Source organism: Podarcis cretensis (genome assembly GCF_951804945.1).
Source record: "Podarcis cretensis genome assembly, chromosome: 2".
NCBI lineage: Eukaryota > Metazoa > Chordata > Lepidosauria > Squamata > Lacertidae > Podarcis > Podarcis cretensis.
Genome location: NC_137171.1, coordinates 1,677,616 through 1,698,536, shown reverse-complemented (window position 1 = coordinate 1,698,536; position 20,921 = coordinate 1,677,616). Strand labels below are relative to the sequence as shown.

Here is a 20,921-nt window from a genome sequence, read left to right as displayed (position 1 = left end):
AACAAAGTGTTGCAGTTGTGAAGTGCTAGTGCTCATCATTCCAGCCATTTCCATATAAATCGGATCACTTTCCCAAGGCCACACCTTAAGCTTCATTGTGTTAGGCTACATTGTTCTTATGCAGTTCATGCTTAAAATATGACTTGTAGCACCAAGAATGCATACTTTAAAATATATGTTGGTACATATGCATGCCATGGAGAACTTCTGCAGCTATCATGCAAATGGCTGCAGGATTGTATTGGATATAGCAAGGTCCATAAATTTAAAGTTGCTCAGAATACAGGGGGCAGGTTATAAAATGAGACTTGTTAAATTTCTTAAAATATCTTGTTAAATATCTTCACCACTCGTGTTAAGTTTGGTAGTTTTAGATTCTGGACTTAATGTGGGCTATGTGTGTGGGCTGGTGGGGTGGGATTCCCATTTAGATGATGCAGTAAGTCAGCCCTGCTGTGTTTGGGGGTGGGGTGAGTAGTGCCCTGGACTTCTGTCCCCAACCAAGTTCTTCCCTGATCCTCAATTGCCCCCAGTTTGTTTGTTGGTTCCATTTAAATTGCTGGTCTTGATCTGTAAAGACCCACACAGCTGAGGACTGAGGTTGTTCTCCTGCATGAACCAGCCTGTTTGGTGTGTTCACCGTCTAAGACCCTGCTCTCTGCGTAGGACATTCCCTCTTGTGAAATGCCTTCCTTGGAGGTATTAGGCTGGTTGCTTACTCTTCTTTCTATTAGCATCAACTTAAAATATATTTTCATTGCATGAGTGTTTGGTGGGTGATTGCATAGAAATTATGTCCCTGACCTATTATTTCTACCTGCTGCATAGTTCTACTCCCTATCTATCTATCTATCTCTATATATTTGTTATTTAAGGCCAGCCTTATGTGTATGTTTATAAAAATGTGTTATATTTTCCCCCAAATTGCATTTCTTAATTCTTATGTCAGCTGCCATGAAGATTGCTGTGTAGAAAAGGTGAGGGGTGAGAAGTGTTTGTTAATGAAATGAAATAAGTTAATAAGCAGGAATCTATGAACCACCGAACCACCAGTGTTCCTAAGATCTTACTTATAGATGGGCTGGAGGCAGAAGGCTTGCAAGGGAGACTGGATGGGGCTCCAGGGTGTGTGGGGCAAGCTGTGCAGTTTGCCTTTCTCACAGCCACCCATGAAGATGAATAACGCAGACAGGCACCCACAGCGAGGGGCTTAGATAAACACTGTGCAGCAAAGTACACACTCTTGTATCTACCCTGCGTAGAAGGCAACCCTCAGACACAAAGAGATGGGCAAATACAGATGGGAAATGGACACATTTGAATAATGTTCTCTCTGTATCTCTCTCACACACATGCACACACAAATATTCAAGTGTACATTTCTTGATATTTATTTACTTACTTATTTTCATTGCTTATTTAGAGCAACTACCTTTCTCCTTAAAACAACCCAGCCAAACCTCAGAGTGACAAGCAATGCTACGATCACATTGTTTTTGCACCAGTTTTTCCTAGGAAAGGAGTTTTATGGCATCTGCTTACCCCAGTGTAAGTAGCTATCTAAGGAGACCTACCTTACAAACTGTGCTTGTTAGTTTGTTTAGATCAGAGGTAGGGTACCTTGTTGGCCAGATCTTTATCTCCCCACCAGCTCCTGTGGGCCAACTCATCTGTCAAAGTTGACTTGTGGGGGGAGGGATCTACTTCATCAGCATGTTCCCCACAGGGAACTCTCTGGCAAAGTGGCACCTAATAGGACTGAACCCTGCCCTTCACCCATCAGCTGATTGCACCCTGTGGTTTGGGGGAAATGGTCTTGTGGACCAACTTGGACCCTCTGGTGTCCCAAATTACCCCATGGACTGGAGGTTCCCTGCCTCTTGTTTAAATTTATACTCTGCCCTTTAGATACACCATTGTGATTATGCCTTAAGTAACATAGCCACTCTATAAAGAAAGTATCCATATAAAGCAAATAAACAAAACTTTCAAAACCTGTTTGGGGTGAAGAATATTGTTTCCTGGCAGCCTTGCTGTGGAGAACATTCCAAAACTTGGGGGGGGGGAGGGTGTTGTCATCACTGAAAAGGCCCTTTTCCTGGTAGCCACCCACCACACCTCAGATAACATGGTAAGCTGGAAAAGGGCTTCTGAGTATGGACAGTCTGGCCACTTTCACATACTGTGACCCCTTAAAGAGCTTTGAAAGTTAGGAGCAGCCCTTGAAACTGGGCTCAGAAATGCAGGAGAAGCCAGTGCAGCTGAAAAAGCTCCGCCACAATGTGCTTGTCATGCCCCTTTCCCTGTAAGCAATCTAGCATCTGTATTCTGAACTATTGTAATATTCATTCAGGTAGCAAATGTAAAACACTTTGAAAAGAGAGGCTTTGTGCAAATGCTAAGTGTTATTCCAGGCGTGAAACAAGTAGCAGCAGTACCGTCTAGAAAACAGGTTTGCCGCAACCTGTGCTGATTTTGCACAAGGCTTGATATGACACCTGCAGGGATCAGCATGGGGATCTATGCAATCTTGTAAATTGCAAGATACCTCCAGGTATGCAAACACTAAGCAATGCAAAAGAAAAAAGAAGGAAATCTTGGGCAAGGCCAACGGCAAGGTGGTAGTTTTTACACAACAGCCTTCTGTGACTAGAAGTGCATGCAAGCTTTTGAGCAAGATCTTGAATGAGCAACGGTGGCTTGTGCAGCTCAGAAGCTTATTGTACCCTTGTGCCAAACTGCTGTGGCAAATACAAAAAAAGTTCTTTTCACCCACACATGGATGCTGGAACATGTTTCAGGCTACTTTTGTGTGGCCTGTTCTGGAAGGGCTGGTGTGTTTCACCACGGGATGCCTGGTGCTGAGTGAGTCTCTGTTGGTTCAGATCAGATCAGAAGAATCTTTAGTTGCACCAGCCACTAGCCATAGCAATAAAATAAAATACAATGAACCGAAGTTATAGATAAAGGCTTAGCTATACAAAATACACCCTAGAGGTTTTCATCAATACCTGTAATCAAATAATATATCTTATTCTAATTGCCCCTGCTAATTTTTTTGCAGTTTTGCTGTCACTTGGTTATCTTGATCTGCCTGAAGAAAAGGCTCTGTTGGTTCTTGCACTTGCCTTCATTGATGGTGAGTGGTGAAGACAAAGCCCGTCTGGGGAGCGTAACTGAGCATGCTCAGAGAAGACAAAATGGTAGCGATCCACCAAATGATGATATTTTACTGCTTTTAGGATGGGGCTGGATTTTCACTGCATCAGCAGTAAAATTCTAAGCATAACGATCACTCCATGTGGGATGCAGCACATGGCACAAGTTTCTGCCCTGTCCATGCAAACTGCCAAGATAATAGCTTGTGGTGCCATAGAGAAATTGATGTTTACACAGAGGTGTAGAGTCCTTTGTGGCCTTGGCAAGGAACTGTTTCAGTGCCCCCCTCAAAAAAAATCACTTTACTGTGACCCAATAACTCGCTCTCTCTCCAACAAGTGAGTGCATATACATATTTTAAAAGTACAGGTAAAGAACCCCTGGATGGTTAAGTCCAGTCAAAGGTGACTCTGGGGTTGCAGCGCTCATCTCGCTTTCAGGCCGAGGGAGCTGGTGTTTGTCCACAGACAGTTTTCCGGGTCATGTGGCCAGCATGACTAAACTGCTACTGGTGCACGGAGGACCATGATGAGTGCCAGAGTGCACAGAAACACTATTTACCTTCCTGCCGCAGCGGTTCCTATTTGTCTACTTGCACTGGCATGCTTTCAAACCGCTAGGTTGGCAGGAGCTGGGACAGAGCAATGGGAGTTCACCCCATCACAGGGATTTGAACTGCCAACCTTCCGATTGGCAAGCCCAAGAGGCTCAGTGGTTTAGACCACAGCACCACCCGAGCCACTGTTCAGAGCATGCACACACTGACCTGCATCCCCCGCCACTCAGGCACTGATGTATGTGACATCGGATGTCTGTCTGTGCAGTGAGTATTAAACAAACAGTCTCTCCTTCATGTTGCAGATGTCTGGAAATGCAGCAAAGAGCAGGCAAATGCGTTTGATCACCCTCATGGCCATTGTTGATGCTCGGTAGTGTTAACATCATCATGTCAAACATTTGCTAGGGGAATGCAAGATACTCCTGGCCCCTTAAGCAAGTTCTGACACGGGTCTAGGACAACTACAGAAGGGGAAGAGAAGACTGATAGTATGAGATCTTGATGCTTTATGATGGCTTGGCAGCTGGACCAGAGCTGGACAAAACAGCCCTGTTCTCTTTAACCAGAGCTGAATGAGGGCATCAAAAGCAGAAAGGCCCAAGACATTTGAGCCCAAGAAACATCTACAGCTTCATTCCAAGCTCATCAAAGACTTGTTTAGACATGATGGAGAAAAAATGAGAGGCCTTTCAGGCAGATGAGCTCAGCGTCTGCACCTGAAGTGCCACAGGGATTGAGGGACGGCTCCAGATGACAGTTGCCAGGAGATGGGCTTTGTCTGCATGCATGTAGCAACAAGCTTGCGGGCATCAAATAGTGGTCAAGAACAGAGACAGTCATAGGTGCTTGGTCTCTGTGCGATTTGGATGAATGTATCTCTTTTTGTCAATCACCATTTGATTTCCACCAAATATATAATCACTGAGGACTGATGCTGCTTATTCCACCTCCTAATTTCCACTGTCTCAAGTGCTATATATAGGAACATTTTGCAGAGCACTGGCAGTGCTGCCAGGACTTTTAATCAAAGAATGATAGAGCAGGAAGGGACCTTGAGATCATCTTGTTCAGGGCACACTGTGTGGTGCCCTCCAGATGTTGCTGGACTGCAACTCCCATCCACCCCAGCCTGCATGTCCAGTGGTCGGGGGTGTGTGCCAGTTGTAGTCCATCAACATCTGGAAGGCCCACAGGCTCCCCTTCCCTGTCTTGTCTCACCCAACCTCTTGCTCATTGTGCATGTGTCTCTCACAAACCACATGTTCAGGCAGGGGAGTGGGGGTTATCCTTGTTCTGTGGGCCAGCAGTGCAAGTATGTGAGGGTGGGAGAAAGGGAGGGCTATCACTATGCCTAAAAGTCTATCATAGTTCAAAATAGTAGCCCTAATAACAGGGAGCACTTCTACGGCAAGGCATTTTGTTTCCCATTATCATTGCTCCTATCACTAGCAGCTGGGAGCAGCTGAAACCCTTCAGTCCAGTTTTCCCTCCTTTTGTGTGTCTGTTGCTGCCCCCCTACAACAACTGGTGTCCCCCATGCACAGCCGTCCATCGTTCCACACAGGTGGCTTGCTCTCCAAATATAGTTCACCCCCCCCCAACCTCGGTCACCACCCCAGTTGCTTTTGTGCAACAGCAAAATGCTGGACCCCCCCCCCCACTGCCACGGTGTCCGTTTGATGGGGTAATATGTTGCAACATAGGGAAGTGATCAATTGGCCTTTCTGTTTTGTCTCAAAGGGTAGGAAGAGCAACATGTCCCCAGCCTAGGGTATCCTTTTCCAGACTGTAACCTCTTATCCTGTGCAAGTAGGTTATGTGCAGATTTCCTGAATGACTATTAGCTAAGATTTTGGGAGAATATGTTATTTTGAAGATGCATTTTGCTTCTGATTCTCCATAGTGGTAACTTCATGAGAATGATAAGGAAAGACTTGTTTGGTTCAATATCTTGCAGTCTATGTGTTCACAACCAACTGAATCACCCACAAATCCTGCTAGTCCACATGGAGTAGCAGGATCGTGGGCCGGGGAGGGAGAGGAGGAAGCTATTTTTGCACCCTTTATTTATTTATTTGAAGATATTTATACCAGTCTCCATTATTGTTTCCAGAGAAGTTTCAACAACTAAAAACAATAAAATTAAAATACTATTTAAAATAAAACAGTAACTAAATTCATAAAAAATGTTTAAGTTGCTCAAAAGCCCAGGCAATGTGTGTATAGCCTATGCCTTAAAAGGAGTTGTTCAAGCTACCACTTTTTTGAGGCACTGTTTGTTTTGAGGTACTGTTTTCTTTTCTGTTGTGACTAGTAGGAATGTCACGGATGTATTGACACATCTCTTGAGGGACAGAGAAACTTCAGTTTTTCTAGAACCTGCCCACTTTTATTTAAAAAGCAAGGGAAAAAATAATGATGGGCTGATGTTACTCAAACTCACTGATCTGCACACACAAATTGGCACTGGAAAAGCAATGTTTGTTTCACTTCAGCACTCATGCCATAGTGACTCATGGGAATAAATCATCTGGAAGCCCTCTTAATGATTATACATGGAGATAGATGCAGGATACAGCACCCTGAGAATGTTTGGTTTTGAGTTTTAAAAAGCATAAGTTTCTAGCTCTTGTGATTGCAGAGAAGAACATGAAAATAAATAGGCAGTCAAGAAGTGCAGGTGGAGGAAACCGGGAAGGGCTTTTAGTGAGAGAAAGTGGTGCATAATGGCTAAAAGACTGAGCTGTGAAACAGGAAGACCCAGTTCATATTTTGCCTCTGCCGTGGACTTGTTTGGTTTTAAAACATGGGAACAGTAATGCTGACCTACCTTTAAAAAATAAAATTATTTATACTTTTCAAATATATACATTTCATTGATTTTACAATCATTTTGACATTTTAAAACTTAACTTCCTTCCCCCTCTTTCTGCGGTTCCTTAAATTTATTTTTAATATCTTCTGCATATCCAAATTAACTTAACTTACTCATTTATTTATCTCACACACACACACACACACACACACACACACTTATGTAGCTGCAGGTTATTACAATAATCCTGCCAGTGTTTATATCTGTTTACAATTGATCTGTAAATATTAAATAAACCATTTCCATTCTTTTATAAAAAGTTTGTTATCTTGATTTCTTATTCTTTCACCATTTCTGGGTATTCCATAAGTTTTTGTATCCATTCTTCCTTTGCCGGGACCTCTTCTTTCCAGTTGTGGCCCAAAATGCCCAGTAATGCTGACCTACCTTAATGCTATGGCCTACCTTACAGGGTTGGTGTAAAGACCACATTTTGTGATTGTGAGGAACACTCTGAAAATGGAATATTGCTGTTAATGTTGTTATTTCTACAGGGAAGGGGAGAGATTCTTTATTCAGTTGTTCAACATGTATTTCACTTTTGCAAGATTGCCAGACCAGCAGAGTATCTGGCTTAGATTTTAGCATCCAGACAGGCTCAGCTTCTAGAAACACATGGGAGTTATTTCAGTTCTGGTGTTTGCTGATATCTTTTGTGAAATACCACAAGCTATATCTGAGCTGAGTGGGGTTTTTGGTGGTCCCAGGGTGGGACCTAAATTTGCTCAGCATCTCTTGGTTCTTCCTTGGTGATTACTGTTTTACTGGTCTTACAGTTCACCTCTCCCCATTTTTCATAACTCTCCACACTACATTTGCCCCATTTCTTTCCACAAATTCTAGTTTTGAAATGAGAGAAAGCCTAAATGATTTCTGTATTGCGATCCCAAAGCATATAACTCTCTTGCTCTCTCCCTCCCCCCCCCCCGTGTGTACACAGAGACACACACACATACATATACCTCTATAGGCTGTATCAAATGCTAATCCTACTCAGAGTCCTCACTGAAATTAACGGGCCTAAATTAGTCATGTTAATTAATTTCAGTGAGTTTACTCTGAGTAGGATTAGCAATGGCTGCTATCTTATCTATCTATCTGGAAGCACACTGCATAATTTATTCCAAATCACCCAACATGGGTCTTCTTGTTGCAAAATTTCATTTTGTTTTTTTATTTAAAAATCTTTGTTTGTTTTGATTCATTGTATACAAAGTTATGGTTGAGAACAAGGGCTGGGGCAAATACCTTGGATTCAAGAATGTACACAGCTGCTTGCATTCTGTTCTTTGGCCTCATTCCTGGACAGCTAATACTCAGAAGCATGCAGTTTCAACCACAACTTTCTCTGAAAGGGGGTCAACAGGACATCAGGCCATATAATGTAGCCTGCACTTCCATGCCACACAGGATTGCAAGTACTGCTGCCTGCCAGATATGTCCCAGTATGGTGGCTGCAAATGCCAGTACTAAGGTCTGCCAAAACCAGGCCATCTCAGCTGAGTACTAAGGTCTGCCAAAACCAGGCCATCTCAGCTGAATGTAGGAAGCTACCTTCTACCTTAGTCAAACTGCCGGCCCATCTCATTAAAAATGGTCTAGGCCATTAGTAGTGGCTCTCCTGAGTTTTCAGATGGGAGTCTTTCCCAGCCCCTTACCTGGTGATGTTTGAACCTGGGGCCTTCTGCATGCAAAGTAGGTGCTCCAGCCCCAGCCCCATAACTCTATGATTTCCCCACAATCATAATCATAGAACTAAGAGAATGACACACAGCCTTGGCTTCCAATACTAAACTGAAACCAGCACTAAGTCGAATGTTAAGAACTAAGAGAGTGGCCTTGCTCCGTACTCCAGTATCTCTATGTATTTCTGGCACTGGCAATTAGAAAGGCAACCAGGCGTGTCAAACACCAGATATACGTTAATTGTTGCTAGCCACTCTTGGCAGTGGGTTTCAATTGTCATATAAATAAGTAGGACTGCATTAGGAGTAGCCTTCTTGGCAGTCACAGGGCCAAAGGATCACAGAGATGGATGAAAGGATTGAAAATTATGTGGTGGCTGGCCACACAGGGCTCTTCTAATCTCTATTGTGTGGGGGAGAGAAAGGCATGGATAGACATGTGTCTATATGGAACAGTGCTTCTTAAACTGTTGTCCACTGCAATAAAATATTCGGCTTTTCTAGCACTGGGCAGAGTGTTACATTCTCTAGCTATATAACAGACACATGGGGGTAATCTTGAGAGGCTTCCAAACAAAATCTTCACCGCTTCATTTGCCTTTTCTAAGTGTAACTCAGTGCATCAATATGCTCATGTGGCTGGGATGAAGTGTGCCTATAGCTTGTGAGTGCCTATAGCTTTCCACTGCAGTGCCATGACTGAAAATGCATGTTTTAAAAGGCAAGCTGTAAAATATCAAGAGGTATCGTATGTGTTTCCTTGTGGCTTTTGTATCTTCTTCTCCCCTACTGATGCTTCCTCACTATTGAAACGTAGATTGTAAGCTCCTTGGGGATGGGGGCCTATCTGTTTTAGCTTCTGAAACCCTCAGTTGTCATGTATATTGGAAGTTCATGATGGATATAATTTGCTGCTGCTGTCATTAACTATCATCACCACCATGCAGTTTCTTTATTTTGAAAATGTCTGTGCTGCCCTTCAGTAAAAACCCTCAGGGCAACATATAATGAAAACCAGTAGAAATACAGAGCATAACAGAAATGAAATAGCAGAAGCAGCAAGAGAAACAAAATAAAATTTAGCAGAATGGACAAAATCATAACCAAGACTAGCTTATACTACTTGCTGAAATGCATGTGATTCTGGGAAATGTCCAGTGTTGTGGTATATCAAACATTCTGTTAGTGCAAGCATTTCTGCTTGTCAGATAAAATGACCCCCCCCCTGCTCTGGGGGTTCTCCTGTGCCCCACTGAGCCAATTTCATGGGGCATTGGGGCTCATGGTGGAAGGAGAGTGGGGAAAGCCCCTTTGCATAAGCAGAAGTCCTTGCACATGGCTTCCTGCCCATTCCATTCCATTTTTATTAATAACATGGTGGGAAAATGCCTGTTCAGGTTCCTGATAATGGGACTTGCTGCTCCTTAGAACAGATGACAAGATGGACCTCCTACTGCTGACTTGGACCTTGACTTTCCACTCATACATTTGTACTCACCAGGACAACATTCATTTTCTCTGCAGTGGTGGTTGATTCTCTAATCTAAATGTCATCAGCTTTCCCCTTCATATTCTCCCAGAACAGTTTGTTATCATTGCTTTATACTGGAGGGTTTTATCTGTTTAGACAGCAAGGATAAGTTAATGTTTTTTGTATTTGGCTTCTGAGGAAACTGGAATATTTTCTAGCTCTGGAATGAGGTGAATGATTCTGTGTTTGGTGAGACTCTGTGTTGTGTTTTGCACATCTCTCTGCATTGGGGTGCCTGTTTGTGCAGTTGTTCCAGGCAGCCACTGCAGACAAATTGGCTTCTTGCTGGTTTTGAGTCAGCTTTCCACCTGCTTCTAATATTAGGATGGTTCCAATGGGCTGCACCACTTATTGTTCAGCACCATGGACAGGTCACCAGGGAGGTCACCTGTGCTCAGGGAAGGAGATTCAATAACATGCAGCAGCAGTAGGTGGTGCTTACAGGTTTGACATCATTGGCTCGGGGGTTGCCCTGGAATTTATCTTCTTTTACTGCTGGGAATGGAAAATCCAGATTTTGGCAGGTCGTGTAGATGAGCCAATGGGGACATACGCCCAGCTGTGAACATCTGGCAGGCAAGGGCTCTGGCTGGAGCTCCATGGCCCATGTATCCGGTGGAGGAAGACTTGGCTGGCCTGTTTCCTTTTCCATATTTTTTCCTCCAGTGGAGCTGTTGCTGCCTGAGCTGGTAACTTGTCAGTGTATCTAGCAGCCCCCGAAGCTGAGCCAGGGACACTCATTATCTGGGGCCAGGGATGGTCCCTAGGCCTCTTTCATTTAATCAGTGCTGAAAAGCTTCTGTGTGCTGAAAATTAGCACCATTTTATGTCTCTTGCATGCCCCCCCCCCAATGTTTATGTATTTGCTCCTTTCCTGTTGCTGAATCCTTCATCACACTAGGAATGCTTGGATAACGGAATCATCCTCATTGGCACTCCTTTACCCGAGGGGTCTGAAGTAGCACAATTTCTGTGGTCACAGGAATCTATAGCTCCTGACTTCTACAGGGACCATCACCAGGCAATCCTGCTACTTTGCTGAGTAATGGAAGTAGCCAGACACACAGGGGAGCTTTCCCCTCTCTCCTTTCCTGTGGCTCCCTTTGAGGCTTATAAGCCACCAGGAGGGTCTGGAACCTTGTAGCATCTCTCCAGCCCTGCCCTTCCTTACCTGGCTGAACAGCTTTCTTGTGAGCAAACAGCTGATCTATCAGCTTCCTCTTATTCTTCACGTATATCCCAAGTGATTCTATCATCAGCACATTATAGGATCTAGCTATAAAGGTAAAGGGACCCCTGACCATTAGGTCCAGTCATGACTGACTCTGGGGTTGCGGCACTCATCTCACCTTATTGGCCAAGGGAGCCGGCGGTCATGTGGCCAGCATGATGAAACCACTTCTGGCGAACCAGAGCAGCGCACGGAAACACCGTTTACTTTCCCGCCAGAGTGGTACCTATTTATCTACTTGCACTTTGACGTGCTTTCGAACTGCTAGGTTGGCAGGAGCAGGGACCGAGCAACGGGAGTTCACCCCGTCGCGGGGATTCGAACCACCGACCTTTTGATCGGCAAGTCCTAGGCTCTGTGGTTTAACCCACAGCGCCACCCTAACTACTAGTGATACCTGAATTGGACTCACATCTCTGTATACTCCACTCTGTAGCTTCAATTGGATCTTGGGTACAAGAGGTGATGGGGGTGGAAATAGTGGTGCTGAAATTCCTAGGATAATGAGGAGAAGAGAGTTAGGGCTACATGCAGCTTAGCAGAGGAAAACCCATTTCCACTGGTCAGCCAGCCATTTTGTATTGTCCATGCAGAAGCCAGCTACTCTGAATGGGAGAAAGTTTAGAAGATACTGTTCCACTGGCCTGCTGGCCTATTGTATTGCATGCATATTTATTTTATTAGCCACCTTAAGAAAAAAGAGATAGGAGTTAATGAATAAATGAAGTGTGATGGTTATTCAAAGAGCCGACCTAAGAGACAAACAAGGTGTTATAGCTATCTTGTTCAGGCAGAGTTGTGGGGACGGGTGGCTTTCCCCCACCTAAAACTGATCTTTCTTCAGCATAGTGATGGTATTTTCCCCTTGGTCAGTACTGACTTATGTGCCTGCTTAGCACACACCCCTTCTTCACACTTCGTCTACTGGGAATCTAAATTTATCATCCGTCACTTCCATTCAATCCTAGTTTGTGCTGAGCCACTTCAACTGCAGGTGAGGGAGGAATCTTATTGATTATCTGACCTTCCATACTAGCAAAAATTCCTTGCAGAAGAGCAGGAACCCCAAACCATTGCTGAGAAGAGTAAGCAATAACTTTACTCTCCCTTGTTCCCTGCTTCTGTACGGAGGAGAAATATATGTCTCCTCCCGTATCTGCACTGTGAAGCAGCCCAGCCTAATGACACAGGTTTATTATTTCCCTGAGAGCTAGGCCTCAGACTTGAAGCCTGGTGGGGTTTTCTGCCTGCATTCCTCTCTTTGGTACCAGCACATTATGTTCCTTGGGATCAGATCCTGACTACATGAGGCGGGGCCTGGGATCATCTCAGTTTGGGGCAGAGCAGGTCAGGGCTGGAGCCTACAAGCAGCCAGAGACCACCCACAGTGCATTTTTTCCAGGCCACTTGTGGTTCATCATTTCCTCCTCAGCTCCCAGGCTGCAACTTTGTGAATAAACCTCCTCCTTCCCACCCAAGCTTTCCTAGTATCCTTCATTCCATCCTGACCCTAGCCCTGTCCCTTCTCCACATTTTTGATGCACACCAGGGCAAATTGCAGATGAAGAGGGAGATCCCTTATTCAGCCTTCCAACATCTTTTTTAAAAGGTAAAAACACAGCCATGAGGAGAGGGAATTTAATCCTGCCCCCTTGCCATTTTCCTGATTGAAATTCACCTTCCTGAACTGCTGTTAGCCCCAGGAGGGGAAGGCAATGGGCACAGTATAGGTACTTGTGTTCCTGCTGGGCCTAGAAGTGAGCTTGGGGGACAATTTTGATCAGGGAAATGGCACTGGAGGAAGGGTTAAGCCACCTTTCCTCAGTGTGATGGCCCAGATCCGGTTTTTGCATTCTCCTATGCCTTCTTTTTAGCTTAAAAAGATTTCTGGAGATCCAGTCATGGACCTCCCATGTCACATGTACTTTTGCATTCAAATCCAATTCAGAGCTTTTTGCTGCCTGATGTTATCCAAAAACATTGTGGGGGAATGATAAACACATAGAATAACCGATGCTGGGTCCACTTAGCCCTATGGTTTTCCAACTCCCTACCCACTGGGAAACGTTTCCTCGATTTGCCAGCCAAGGACTCTTTGCACATGTCATTGCAGGAGATTTGGTTGGAGGCAGCTGAAGACTAAGTGGCCAGTGGCTCCATGCAGGCATACTCTGTGCTTCCCTGTGACTGAATTTCAGGAGAAGGTTGGACCTCTTTTAAAGATCATCTTGCCATGGGACCCTGATAAGCTTCCCTGGAACTCCATTTGGAAAGTGCAGATGCCATTCAAAGTTATGCTACCCGTAAGCAACAGCAACATCTGTTAGCTAGAAGCTAATAGCATGAAACTCAGCATCTGGTAGTCAGAGGAGTAGCATAGACATGGAGGCTTAGGTTTGGGCTATTTATTTGGGCTATAGCAATGAGATCTGCAACAAAATGTTTTATTGAACTTATTTCAGATTTTAAAAATATATTTTATTACAGGTTTTGTTTATTTAAAAATTGGAGCCTTTTTTAGATCAATATTTCAGATTCTCTCAGCAGAGGCAGTCAATGACATTTGCAGCCAACTCTGAATGGAGCCTAGCTGGTATCTGTGGTTTTGATTTCCCACCAATCATCCTAGAATATTCCTGTTCTAAATGGCAGGTTGCTCTGAACCACAATGTCATTTCTCTTGTGGCCTCAGAAACATAGTCGGGTTGGGTGATATTTGTCTCGCACGCTTGTGTGAGCCCTTCTCACCGTCTCTGGGTGTGTACTTGCATGAGAAACTGTGTCATGTGAGTCAGGAGCTCATAGATCTTAACCATGGCAACTTCTTCAATCTGAGAACTTTGGAAAAATGTGCTTTCCAGATTGCAGATGTTATTGCAGCCAAGATCCATGAACTCTTGGCTCACATGAGCATGCACTCCTGAGCTGCTGAACTAGCCCTCAGTTTTTTCTCCCCTTTGGCTTCTGATGTGAGATTTTGTACAACTCTTGTTTATTAGATGGAAACAAAAAATCTTGTTCACATCTCTTTGTGTTTGGAACACTGGCACACAGAATGTATCCATCTCAGCTTACTTTAACATGAACAAAGGCAAACCGCATTAGGGATTAATTCAGAAGGCATGTGTGAAACTTTATGGGCAGAATACCATTTTCAATCCCCCTTTGCTGGCTCTAAGAAACGGATTTCCGTGGGAAATCTATCTGCCTGTTCAAATTTTAGTTAGCCGTGTAAGCACACTGTCATTCTTTCAATAATGTCAATTGCTTGTTTCTGTTGAACCGCCCTCATTGTTTTTGTGCACGTGTGCATCACACAAAGTTGCACTGAATCATGGGTTTTGTAGTCTCAAGGCTGAGGTGGGGCAGCCTCTCATTAATGGGCAGTTCCTATACCTGCCATTGTATGTGATGAGGCTGCAGAACTCACGAGCTCTGCCAGCCAGTGGCGTAGCGTGGGGGGTGCAGGGGGGGCCGGCCGCAGCGGGCGCAACATCTGGGGGTTAGGGAAATCCATGGGTTAGGGGGCGCAAATCCATGGGTTAGGGGGCGCAAATTACTTGCCTTGCCCCGGGTGCTGATAACCCACGCTACGCCACTGCTGCCAGCCGAAGCCTCTGCCAGCAGGTAGGCTGGGCCTGCCTCAGATTCCATCCCTGTTTTGCCCCTGTTCCTCTGCTGGCTTACCTTCCCCCACTGCCGACTGTGGGACAAACTTAAAAGTCCTGCTGGTCACAAGAGATGGGGGAAAGAATGAGCTTCTTTCATGGAAGGAGTCAGGAGATGTAACAGCTGCAGCTGTTAAAGGATGGAGGAGAAGAGCATCAAATCAATTATTCTGGAGTAGATGCCTGTACAAAGTTATTGGTTTTGTGCAGAAATCCATTCCCTACTTTTTTCCACCTCAAAGGAGACTGTGGGAGGGCACTGCAGAGTTCTTTCCTGTTCTGCATGCTAGCTGTGAAGCTGTTCCTTCTATTGTAGGCAGCAGATCCCTAGGAAAGGAGTGTGTTTGCAGGAGCAGGGAAAGGTCTTCATCTTCCCCCAGTTTACCCCTTGTCCTCATAGAATCATAGAGTTGGAAGAGACCACAAGGGCCATCGAGTCCAACCCCCTGCCAAGCAGGAAACACCATCAGAGCACTCCTGACATATGGTTGTCAAGCCTCTGCTTAAAGACCTCCAAAGAAGGAGACTCCACCACACTCCTTGGCAGCAAATTCCACTGTCGAACAGCTCTTACTGTCAGGAAGTTCTTCCTAATGTTTAGGTGGAATCTTTTTTCTTGTAGTTTGAAACCATTGCTCCGTGTCCGCTTCTCTGGAGCAGCAGAAAACAACCTTTCTCCCTCCTCTATGTGACATCCTTTTATATATTTGAACATGGCTATCATATCACCCCTTAACCTCCTCTTCTCCAGGCTAAACATGCCCAGCTCCCTTAGCCGTTCTTCATAAGGCATCATTTCCAGGCCTTTGACCATTTTGGTTGCCCTCCTCTGGACACGTTCCAGTTTGTCAGTGTCCTTCTTGAACTGTGGTGCCCAGAACTGGACACAGTACTCCAGGTGAGGTCTGACCAGAGCAGAATACAGTGGCACTATTACTTCCCTTGATCTAGATGCAATAGTCCTATTGATGCAGCCCAGAATTGCATTGGCTTTTTTAGCTGCCGCGTCACACTGTTGGCTCATGTCAAGTTTGTGGTCAACCAAGACTCCTAGATCCTTTTCACATGTACTGCTCTCAAGCCAGGTGTCACCCATCTTGTATTTGTGCCTCTCATTTTTTTTGTCCAAGTGCAATACTTTACATTTCTCCCTATTAAAATTCATCTTGTTTGTTTTGGTCCAGTTCTCTAATCTGTCAAGGTCGTTTTGAAGTGTGATCCTGTCCTCTGGGGTGTTAGCCACCCCTCCCAGTTTGGTGTCATCTGCAAATTTGATCAGGATGCCCTTGAGTCCATCATCCAAGTCGTTGATAAAGATGTTGAATAAGACTGGGCCCAAGACAGAACCCTGTGGCACCCCACTAGTCACTCTTCTCCAGGATGAAGAGGAACCATTGATGAGCACCCTTTGGGTTCGGTCAGTCAGCCAGTTACAAATCCACTGCGTGGTAGCATAGTCAAGACCGCATTTTACCAGCTTCTTTACAAGAATATCATGGGGCACTTGTCAAATGCCTTGCTGAAATCAAGGTAGGCTACATCCACTGCGTTCCCTTCATCTACCAGGCTTGTAATTCTGTCAAAAAACGAGATCAGGTTAGTCTGACACGACTTATTTTTCAGAAATCCATGCTGACTATTGGTGATCACAGCACTCCTTTCTAGGTGCTCACAGACTGTTTGCTTAATGATCTGCTCCAGAATCTTCCCTGGTATTGATGTCAGACTGACTGGGCGGTAATTATTTGGGTCCTCTCTTTTCCCCTTTTTGAAAATAGGGACAACATTTGCCCTCCTCCAGTCTGCCGGGACTTCGCCTGTTCTCCAGGAATTCTCAAAGATGACTGCCAGTGGTTCTGAGATCACATCTGCCAGTTCTTTTAATACTCTTGGATGCAGTTCATCTGGCCCTGGAGACTTGAATACATCTAAACTAGCCAAGTATTCTTGTACTATCTCCTTAGTTATTCTGGGCTGTGTTTCCTCTGCTGAATCATTTGCTCCAAATTCTTCAGGTCAGGCATTGTTTTCTTTATCGGAGAAGACTGAGGCAAAGAAGGCATTGAGGAGTTCAGCCCTTTCTGTGTCCCCTGTTTGCATTTCACCATCTTCTCCTCTGAGTGACCCCACTATTTCTTTGTTCTTCCTTTTGCTACGAACATACCCATAAAAGCCTTTTTTGTTGCTTTTAACCTCTCTAGCAAGCCTGAGTTCATTCTGTGCTTTAGCTTTTCTGACTTTGTGTCTACACGTGCTGGCTATTTGTTTGAATTCCTCTTTGGTGGTTTCCCCCCTTTTCCATTTTTTGTACACATCCTTTTTTAATCTTAACTCAGTTAAAAGTTCTTTAGATAGCCACCCTGGCTTCTTTAGGCACCTTCCATGTTTCCGTCTCATTGGTATTGCCTGAAGTTGTGCTTTTACTATCTCCCTCTTAACAAACTCCCAGCCATCATGAACTCCCTTTCCTTTTAGTGTTACTGTCCATGGGATCATACCCAGCACTTCCCTAAGTTTTATGAAGTCGGCTTTCTTAAAGTCAAGAAATTGAGTCCTAGTATGCTTGGCTGCTCCTTTCCGCTGTATAGTAAACTTCTGAAGAGCATGATCACTCGCGCCTAATGATCCTTCCACTTCTACCCCACTAAGCAGGTCATCAACATTGGTTAGGACCAGATCTAAAATGGCTGTTCCTCTTGTTGCTTCTCCCACTTTCTGGACAATGAAGTTGTCTGCAAGGCCAGTGAGGAATCTGTTTGACCTTATGCTCTTGGCTGAGTTTGACATCCAGCAAATATCCGGGTAATTGAAGTCCCCCATTACTACTATCTCCCTTCCTTTTGCATGCTTGGCCATCTGTTCCAGGAAGGCATCATCTATGTCCTCCGTTTGGCTTGGGGATCTATAGTAAACTCCCACAATGAGGTCCCTGTTATTCATCTCTCCCTTAATTTTGACCCAAATGCTCTCACTTTGGCTTTGAGGTTCTAAATCTTGGATCTCTTCACAGGTATACACATCCCTGACATATAACGCCACTCCTCCTCCTTTCTTGTCTGGTCTGTTTCTCTGAAATAGATTGTAACCCTCCATTATTACATTCCAGTCGTGGGACTTATCCCACCAGGTTTCAGTGATGCCTATTATGTCATATTTAGTTTCAGTGATGCCTATTATGTCATATTTAGTTTCCTCCTCCCAGCATAACTACAGAACTACAGATGCATTAAGCTGCTGTTGAAGTACTTGTGCTGGCTGGATGTGGTCTGGATGTGGTCTTAGTTCCCACTGGGCTCAGCCCTAAGCCTGCATTCAAAACAGGCAGTAGCTTGTGTTGTGTAATGGGCTCAGTTGTACAACTTCAGACTGGTGGTGAGGAAATCACATTTTTGAATGTTTCCTATGTTGTTTTGTGTGGCTTTAAAAAAAGAACATCCCTGCAAGTAGAAAATTTGCTCAGCAGCGGTCTAGGCCACCTTTCTCTGTGTAAGGAGTTTAAAAAGAAACAGGGAAGGGCACTGAAATAGTAGATGACCCTCAGGATCCCTTCCAACTCTACAAGTCTAACTCATGTGAAATCTGTTTCATATAAAACAGAACTGTACATCCAGGCCGCATTCTGTTGCGTGTGTCAGTTTGTTTTATAGAATTTCACTCTATAGGTGGGATTCTATTTTGATTTTGCACATCTAACTGCGACGTAGGCATGCTGTGTGATTCCCAAACTCCTACATTCTCCTGTCCTGGGGCTCCCTGAAACCAGCCTTTGTTGGCAGTGGGTTGCTGGTGACATTTAGAGAGGGACAAGAGATTGTTTGCAGATGCTCAGCTCCCAAGGTCACATTTTCCACCACTGAATTTCTGTGTGCAAATGGGATGGCAGGAAAACAAGCCTCCCCGCACGTCCCCATCATGCCCAGTTGCCATCCCAGCATGTGGCTGCTAATGTGGGAAGGTAACGTGGAAATCCTACTGAATGCTTTGCTTGGACAGGGAATGGTGACGGGGGTGGGCAGAGAGCAGCAGAGCGGAGACAATAAGTCCATTGGGAGCATTGTCAGCTGGAAGCAGGATCTTAGAACTAGGTCAAAGGAGCATGGGAGATGGGGCAGAGTTGTGGCTTCTCTAGGGTCAGAGGTTCCATGTTCCCATCCCAATGCAGGAGGCAAAAAGAATTTGGTGGAAAAGGACTGAATGGACAGACTATGGTGTACTAGAACTCCCCACACAATTCCCAGCAAAGGTTAGAAAATTTGTTCAGGGAGAGAGGGAGAGAAACCATTTTTTAACCTCCAAGGAAATCTTTCTGCAGCCTCCTCACCCATCCCAACCATTGTGGAAGGTATTCTCAGAAGTGGGGGTGGTGCATGCGAAACCTCCAGTTCTCTTGCTACAAGGACCCTTAAAAAAGGCAAACATTAAAAATGCTTGAATCAAGTGAAACAGACCTTCTTGTCAGTATAAGAAGCACACAATGGCCCCAGACTTAATTCTGAAGGGAGGGGGAGAAATGGTAGAACCTTCCCGCCTTGAGAAACTGCCACAGACAGCTTTTTATAACCACAGTGAGTGATTGAGGGGAGGTGTTTAATTTCCATAACCAATTTATTAGCTTTTAAGGAGCCACAAGGCTCTTGGTGGTGTTCAGTTCCAGAGCCATGGGAGGTGCCCGAGCTCAAGTCTGCCAGCTAGGATATGGTTCTCTGCCCTTGTGCCCTTTCCTGATGGATGGAGGCTGTGCATAGATTGTCAGTGCACTCCGCATATGCACAAATGCATTCCTTCCTTTAATGTAGCGTGGTTTTTTCCTGGCTGAGCTCTGGCTTCTTTGCATAGGAGGGGAAGAGAATGGACACGACTCCTCCTTTGCCTCCCCCTCTTAGTCTTTTAAAAATGGCTCTGTAACCCTGGTAGAGAGCCTTGCTCTCTCTCGCCCCTGGACCAATGTACACACACAGGCTAGCCTAGGAGTATGCATGTGTGAAACACAGGCAGAATTTGCTTCTGTAATAAATGCCCAGGCCTCCTCACGGGGCACCTTCCTGCTTTCACAGACTTAGACCGACCTGATGCACTTGTGCTCTGCTTTCCTTTGGTTATGTGGGCAATTTAACACTCATCCTTCTGTATACAGGCCCCCAGAGGAAGGAGGGTAGTGGCTAAGAGCATGAACTATGAGCTCTCAAATCCTTCACTTCCATACCCTCCAACATTTCTCTGATGAAAATAGGGACGTCCCATTCCATGATTATAATTTTACTATTTATACCCCACACATCTTACTGGGTTGCCCCAGCTGCTCTGGGTGGCTTCCAACACATATAAAAACATACTAAAACATCAAACATTAAAAACCTTCCCATATACAGGGCTGCCTTCAGACGGCTCGGGGGTCGGATAACTCCATACCCTCCAACATTTCTCCAAGGAAAATAGGGACATCCTAAGGAAAAGTGGGACATTCCAGGATCAAATCAGAAGCTGTGATGGCTTCTCTAAATCAGGGATGTCCCTGGAAAATAAGGACACTTGGAGGGTCGGCACTTCCAATTCATATCAGCTATATACTCACGGTGTGGCCTTAGAAGCTGCTTCGTGCCATGCCAGGTTTATTGGTCTAGCTCTGTACTGTCTACATGGACCGGCGGTGGCTGGACATTCACCTCTCCCTCTCCCTGACATTGTATTTGAATGATTTCCTTCTCTATGTTTTTAGCTGTTCTCATTTTATCTGTAAGATGCTGTCAGGGAAAAAGGCATACAACAACATAATTGCAACACTAGCCTGCCTTACTGGGATGCTGAAATATATAAAGTCAAATATGGACACAGCTCTGAGAGATGGAATTCTAATGCAAGAAAAAGATAGGCCCCACAAATGGCACCCAACACATTACTTTGAATTGTGCCATCCTTTAGTATAAAGTATCCAGGCAAGCCAAGGGAAGCCATAGAAACACACACACAGGCATTCTGGACATTGCTTTAGTCCTTTACATATATGTGTGTGTTTACGTATAATATTTTGATTCAAATGAAAAATAAATAAACTGAAAGTTACTTTTCTAGATATTTCTGTTATTTCCCTTTACATACCCTCCAACTTTTCTCTGATGAAAATAGGGACATCACATCCCATGATTATAATTTGCGAATGAAAATAAATTCCCCGTCCGGAATATTGGGTCCAGCAAGCTTCCCAGTTCAGCTCCG

At 44.7% G+C, this 20,921-nt stretch overlaps 1 protein-coding gene and 1 long non-coding RNA gene across 5 annotated transcripts in view; one reads left to right on the top strand and one right to left on the bottom strand.

Moving 5' to 3' along the window:
* Positions 1-20,921, top strand: part of COL5A3 (collagen type V alpha 3 chain) — a 142,441-nt gene that overhangs the window by 1,753 nt on the left and 119,767 nt on the right. The window lies entirely within an intron of this gene.
* LOC307211359 lies at positions 9,638-11,635 on the bottom strand. 2 transcript variants are annotated; one of them, XR_013836404.1, is made up of 2 exons: positions 11,453-11,635; positions 9,638-9,897 (listed from the first exon to the last, which is right to left on the bottom strand). It is a non-coding gene; the product is annotated as an uncharacterized lncRNA (long non-coding RNA). The 2 variants fall into 2 exon arrangements; XR_013836405.1 differs by having other exon boundaries at positions 11,438-11,522.